The 6913-nt window shown below is 33.4% G+C and overlaps 1 non-coding gene across 1 annotated transcript; it reads right to left on the reverse strand.

The window, feature by feature from the left end:
• Positions 1–1548: 1548 nt before the first annotated feature.
• On the reverse strand, positions 1549–1655 carry LOC118652187. The gene has a single exon (XR_004966457.1). It is a non-coding gene; the product is annotated as a U6 spliceosomal RNA (small nuclear RNA).
• Positions 1656–6913: the final 5258 nt, after the last annotated feature.

Genomic DNA, 6913 nt, shown 5'->3' on the forward strand with positions numbered 1-6913 from the left:
AGAATTTGAATTAAAACTGACCATAATAAGTGTGAACATTGATCAAAATTGGAAAGAATAAAATTGAATGTGTAGGCTTTCTTGTTGCATATGTAGTGTAGCATATGGAATATGTAGAGAAGACAACAAAGGACGAAAGAAATATAAACTAATAAGAAAACACTTTATTAAGGTCAAAGGAAATACATCAAATATCATATTTCAATTTGAAGGTCATCTCCCTTTAAAAAAGAAGGGTGCAAAGTAGCAATTAAAATAGCAGCATAAAAACAGCAACTGACAGTTTTTAGGGATAAATATAAATGTTTATGTAAGAATCTGGCCTTGGCTTGTGTGGCTCACTTGGTTGGAGTATCTTCCCATACACCAAGAGGTACTGGGTTTGATTCTTGGTTAGGGCACATATTCGTGTTTGATCCCCTGTTGGGGCATATGCAGAAGGCAACCAATCGATCTCTCTCTCTAAAAAAAAATCTTAAACACGTTTTTATGTAGCCATATTGATAAGCCAAATAGTCACTTACCACAAAGATTCCCTTTCTTCATATCCTATCATCTTTTTTAAAAAATAAATTTTTACTGTTGAAAGTATTACATATGTCCCTTTTTCCCCCTTTGCCCTCTCCCACTCCCCCCCACCACAAGCCTTCACCTCCCATTGTCTGTGTCCTTTGGTTATGCATATACACATATGAGTTCATTGATTCCTATCATTTTAAAAAAGTAAATTATCTACCTAAGATGGTAATAAGTAAAAAAATATAGCAAAGTGAGAGCATTTTAACTTATTTAAAGTAGTTGTACATATGTTTTTGCTCATGTGACTCATTGTATGTATACTTTTGAGCTCACAAAACCTTCTGTAAAGTTTATTCACGTATGCCTGTCTTACCAACTAGTCTGCACAATTGGGTCTTTGAAGGATGCAAAAGTCATATAAAGTAGAAATAATATTTTTCAGATATTTATTGCTTTGAAATATTGGAATATTCTAGATAAATTAGGTCACTCTTTGAAATAGCATCTGGATTACCATAACCTAACAAATCACCAAGCAAATGGTAACAGGAAGTATTTCTTTTGTACATCCAAGTGTTTACTTTGTCGTAGACTTTTGTGGACCACAGGTAAGAGCTTGCTATATTATGTTTATCTGTACTGTAGGGGTTACTTTCATTATGCCAGCAGTTCTCAAAGTTTGGTCCAAGGACCTCCTGGGGTTCTTCAACACCCTTTCTGGAGGCATATAAAGTTAAAACAATTTTCATAACAATGTGTGTTATGTGTCATTATTAAGTCAGCTTCTACTCCTGGTGCCTATATGAATGAGGGATGTCCACATGCCCTGTCCTCAACAGCCCTGCTCAGCTCCTGTAGACTCATACTTAAGGCTTCTTTTACGAAGCCAGCCCATCTCATTTTTGGTCTTCCTCTTTTCCTGCTGCCCTCTATGTTTCCCAGAATTATTCTCTTTTCCAAAGAACCCTGCCTTCTCAAGATGTGCCCAAGGTAGGTTAGCTTCCATTTTGCCATTTTTTTCTTTTTTTCTAAAATATGGAACGCTTCACGAATTTGCGTGTCATCCTTGCGCAGGGGCCATGCTAATCTTCTCTGTATCGTTCCGATTTTAGTATATGTGCTGCCGAAGCGAGCACTCCATTTTGCCTTTTTTGCCTCCAATAATGTTTGGGGTTCAATTTGCTTGAGGACCCACTTGTTCATCTTTCTGATGGTCCACAGTATTGGTAGAGCTCTCCTAAAACACCATATTTCAAATGAATTATTTTTTTTTTCTGATGAGCCTTCGTCATATCCAGCTTTCATAACTATACATAATAATTGGGAATACAGGGGGTGGATGATCTCAGCCTTGGTGTCTAATGGCACATCTTTGCTCTTGGGAATCTTTCTTAATTCTTCCATTGCTGCCCTTCTGAGTCTCAGCCTTCTCCTAATTTCTTGGCTGCAGTCTTCATTTAAATTGATGACTGAACCAAGGTAAGCTGTGCGTTCCTTCTGTGGTCATGATTTTTGTCTTTGTAACATTCAAATGAAGTCTTGCACTCTCTTCTTTCACTTTTTTCAGATGTTGTTTCAAATCATTGTTACTTTCTGCTGGTAAAATGGTGTCATCTTCATATCTTAGTTTTGTGATATTTCTTCCACCAATTTTCACTCCTCCTTCCTCTGAGTCTAGCCCAGTTTTTTTGTATGATATAATCTGAGTACAGATTAGACAATTAGGGAAATAAAATGCATCCGTGTCTAACATCTTTGACTATAGGAAACCATTCTGCTTCTCCAAATTCTGTTCTGACAGTGACTTCCTGTCCATGATATAGGTTATATATCAGGATGACCAAGTGCTGAAGAATGCCATTTGTTTCAGAGCAACCCACAGCTTTCCATGACCCATGCGGTCAAAAGCTTTACTGTCATCTATACACTATTGGCTAACTCTCTGAAATTCTTTGGAGCCAGTATCCAACTAATGTTCACAATTAGATCTCCCGTGCCTCTTCCTAATAATAGTACTAAGATGTTATTTGCCTTTTTAAAATTCTCATTCTCTCATAAATGCATAGTGAACTTTTCCAGACTTACATTATTACAATAGGTTAAATAGAGAAATAGATAGGAAAATTGAGCTGTCTTCTTTATTAAGCCACACGTTAAGGAGATTTGTAAACATGTTTAACATTAGTACTTCTCTCACTGATGTTTTTTATTTTACAAAATACAATGATTATTTTATAAAAGTTATCTTAACGTGCAACGGGTTCATTGCTTTTATTTCAAAATTAATTAATTAATAATTTTAAATTTCACAGTTTTAATTTCTAATAGAGTAAAAGTCAAGAGATATAACCCACATCAACAAAAACTCTTCAGGACCCTCAATAATCCATAATTGTGAAAAATGATACCTGAGGCAAAAGGCATAAGAACCACTGAATCACCTTGTTAGAAACCTCCAATTCTACAGAACCATTTAAGACTAATTTCTAAGTTGCCAGGTAGAGAGGAGGGTTGGAACTCAACTTTGGCTGCATAGTGGAATCTCCTGGAGATCTTTAAAATGAATATTGATGCCTGATTTATTACTATTGGCGGCTGGGGGAGGGATGAGTTTATACTTAGGCATCAAGATTTCATTTTCCCATATACATTCTCATTTCCAAGTTTCTTTGTATTATGGAATGATTCCCAAAGACTTTTGCCATCCCTCCAGTTTACTACAGAAAGAGACATCTTTTATAAAAAGATTGTTAATAAAATGCTAAAATGACTATTAAAATAATTGAAGTGATGTTTCATATATGAATTTATGATGGAAATAAAAGAAAACTTTCCTAATATGTAGTAAATTAACACTTTTAAAGTATGAATGCCTAATAGACTGAAGAAAAATATGTTTGTGATGCACATATACATATATTATTACATATAATTCTTGCATAATTTAAATTTTATATCAATTTCTAAGCCAATATTGAGGAATGTATAGATCCCACTTTATGGTTAAAATATGATATTTTAAAAAGTATATCTTGATTTTATTTTCTTTCCCTTTTTCTTCATTACTGTTTTTTATTGTTATAAAATAGTTTGTATTTCTTAAACAAAATAAACTCCATTATTATGCTAATTTAACTTACTGCTCATGAACTGTCATCTAATTTTTCTGTGCTTTAGTAAATAAGCATAAAATGTTAATTATCAACAAGTGAAGCTTCTAAACTGTGTTGTGCAAAATTACATAATAGCTATGCAGAAAAACTTTGTCTCACATTTCTTAGTGTTGATAGAAAAGTGCTTATTAACATATAATTCTCTGGCAAGATGAATGAATAGAATTATATAGAGACAATCAGATAATGAATACCTTAACAATCAATATCCAAGTAAGATATGTTTATTAAATAAAAATGTATTAAGAGTGTGGTTTCATTTTTATTGCTACTTTTTATGTTTACTCTTCCATGATAATTTTTATTTATTTATTTGTGTACTCTATATTGCACAGTGGTTTTAAACATTATGAAAGAGCAATACCAAGCTTATTTCTTTACTTTTTACTAGCTTATATTTACAAATTCATTTGGGGTGTTTCCCTTAATTTTTTCTTTGGCTTATGTTTTGATATCACCAACTGTGTTTTTCCCTTTTTATTACTTAAGTAGGAAAGAATGTGTTATATTCCTCATAGTTGCTTTTTCCTTACAGAATTCCCCTGGCTCATCACTGACAGATCTTGATATCCAAGAGGGAGTTGGCTTGCAGGATTAAAGGCAAGAACCTCAATTAGACACTCTCTGATTTCTTCAGATGTTTTTTCTAATCTTTTAATATGGGATTATAGGCAGCTAGAACCTATGTTGCTATTATAAAAATAGTGAAGACTCTTTGTTCTAAATCATAAGCACTCCACATTTTAAAAATGTATATTTTTCTTAATTTGAATTAATTCTGGTCTAGATGAGGATAATGAACTTTGGTCAGTTCTTTGCGCTTCTGAGTACAAAATAGCTTGATGAGCAATGTGAAGTGCACACACTCTCCTCAGAATCTGCTGGAAAACTCCCTCAGAGACTGATTAGCTCACGCTTGTCACAAATAGGGGAGATAATTATGGGGCTTAACCGTCTATGTGGTGGATCTTTTGAGAGGCAATGGGTAGATCTAAGACTGTCTTTGGATCAACCCTAATTCTTATTATTGCACATATCTTATGAGGATTTTTTTTGGTGGTTTTTCTTTTTTTGCACATCCCCGGGGAGCAAACATTGTCTCTTCCCCAAGGATGACATCACATTTCTTTTCCAGAAGATAAAATTGCCCAAATTAGATTATCTTTAATTAGTCTAATCTTATGAGCCATTCCATAAAGTTTATTGCACCCGTGCTGGCACCATGTTGCAAGATTCTTATTGAATGAACTAATCTTTTGCCATGGAAATGATGCTTATAAACAATGTTGCTGATTCCTTTATTACAATAAAGATTTCCTTCTCTGAAGCTTCAGGTTTCAATGGCTGCTTTATGGTTCTCAGAAATACCAGATAACTTTATTTTAATGAGAATGCTGACTTATTCCAGATTTCACTTGTTACTAAGTTATTCTACTGCAAAATGCCTTCATAGTGACAAAAGGCAAATAATTAAAGTTTTAGAAAATTTTATTTTTATAAAAAGTTATTCAGAATTATTACTGCTTTAACATAAGGACCGTCTCCTTTAAAGTGTCAGTCTTGCTTTTTAGTGAAAAGAACAGCTCTCGGGCATAGCCTTACACACTGCGTGGAAAGATCCTATTACTCATTAACAGGTAGGTTCTAGATAGAAAGATAAAACACACTACCTTCACTAGAAATTGTGTCCTGTTTATTAAATCCCCTTTCTGCCTCAGTTGCCATCAGCTTAAAACTATCTAGGATGTTTCACAAATATGCACTTATGTTGTACAAAATCATGATTAAAATGAATTACAACCTCTAAATTAGAATTGTTGACAAGATGATCATAATGATATTCCAAGTAAGATGAAAATGTCTCTGATGTAAATTTTCATCTCTTTCAAAGTCTTTTAAAATCTGCATCAAGCTTTTCACTCTTAAATTTTAAGACTTTCAATTGGTTTGTGACCTGGGTCAAGTTCCTTAACATTTTTGGTTTTCTGTTTTATGACCTTTGTAATTAGAGGGTTGCTAAAGATGGTTTGCAAATCTCTAAAGCACTCTAATTCTATAATATAAAATGCTGTGGTTCTCTGGGGACTCTCTTCTTTCCAGAAAATGTTGTCCAATTGTTGAGAGTTAAAGGAATTGTTTTTGCCAACGGGCTTCACAATTTCTTGAGTGATTACAGTAACTTAAGTTGCATAACTTCTAATAAAACTATTTTAGTGTCAGATCTAAATTTCTTAGACTCATTTTTAAAACAATAAATTTTCTCAGGGGAAAAAATTCCCCCTTTAATTAAAATAAATGGATGTCTCTTTCCTATATGAACACCTTCAATATCAAGTTATTTTTCTCCATACCTCTAACTTTGTAACTTCCCTAGAATGAAAGAAAATATTTCTAATGGAAGGCTTAGTTTGGTGATTTGAATTCGTAAATTTGTTTTACTAAAACTAGAAGAAGAAAATAAGACTGAGATGATAAGTGTACATTCTGAGTACTTTTTAAAATTAAAAGACTATTTAATTAGAGAACTTGGATATTTTGCAAGATGTTGAAATCACCTTAGTTCTTTGGTACAAAGAACATCCTTTTACATTCCCATGTCTTGATATTTTTGTTGTTGTTATTGCTCTCTTCTTAGTCCCTCCCTAATACTTGAAGTTCAAAAGAAGAGGTCGCTGCTGGTTTCTGCCTGACTTGATCTGTGTAAGTTAGAAGACCAGCATAAGGCTATTTCCACAGAGGAATTGAGACTCAGTCAATCAGACTCAGGTCATTGATTTTGGATCTGAGCTGCCGTGGCGCCTGTTCCTGTTAGCCACCCTGGTGAAGCCCACTAAGGCTTCTAATCCTCTTAAACAGCAGTCAAGAAATTGAGATTAAAGCTGGCAATTCAACTTGTTCAAATACCAGATTTGACAAATTAGGAGGGTTCAACCATACGATAAAAAAAGTAATCTTGGTACTATATATTATAGTGCAACAACAGAAATAAGATGCAAATCAGGTTATTAAAAATAAGTTAGATATATTAATAAAAGAAGTAATTCCCTTTATTTTGTTAAATGCAAAGGTAATTATGATATAAATGAAATGTCAATACAACAGGACAATAATCCTCAGAATTCCAAAAGTAAACAATCAGATGTTTCACACTGACAACTTCTATGCCTTCTTGTATGGAAAAACCTAACATAAAAATAAAAGTAATATTTAAAGAAATATTA

Source organism: Myotis myotis, unplaced genomic scaffold (assembly GCF_014108235.1).
Source record: "Myotis myotis isolate mMyoMyo1 unplaced genomic scaffold, mMyoMyo1.p scaffold_m19_p_3, whole genome shotgun sequence".
Taxonomy (NCBI): Eukaryota; Metazoa; Chordata; class Mammalia; order Chiroptera; family Vespertilionidae; genus Myotis; species Myotis myotis.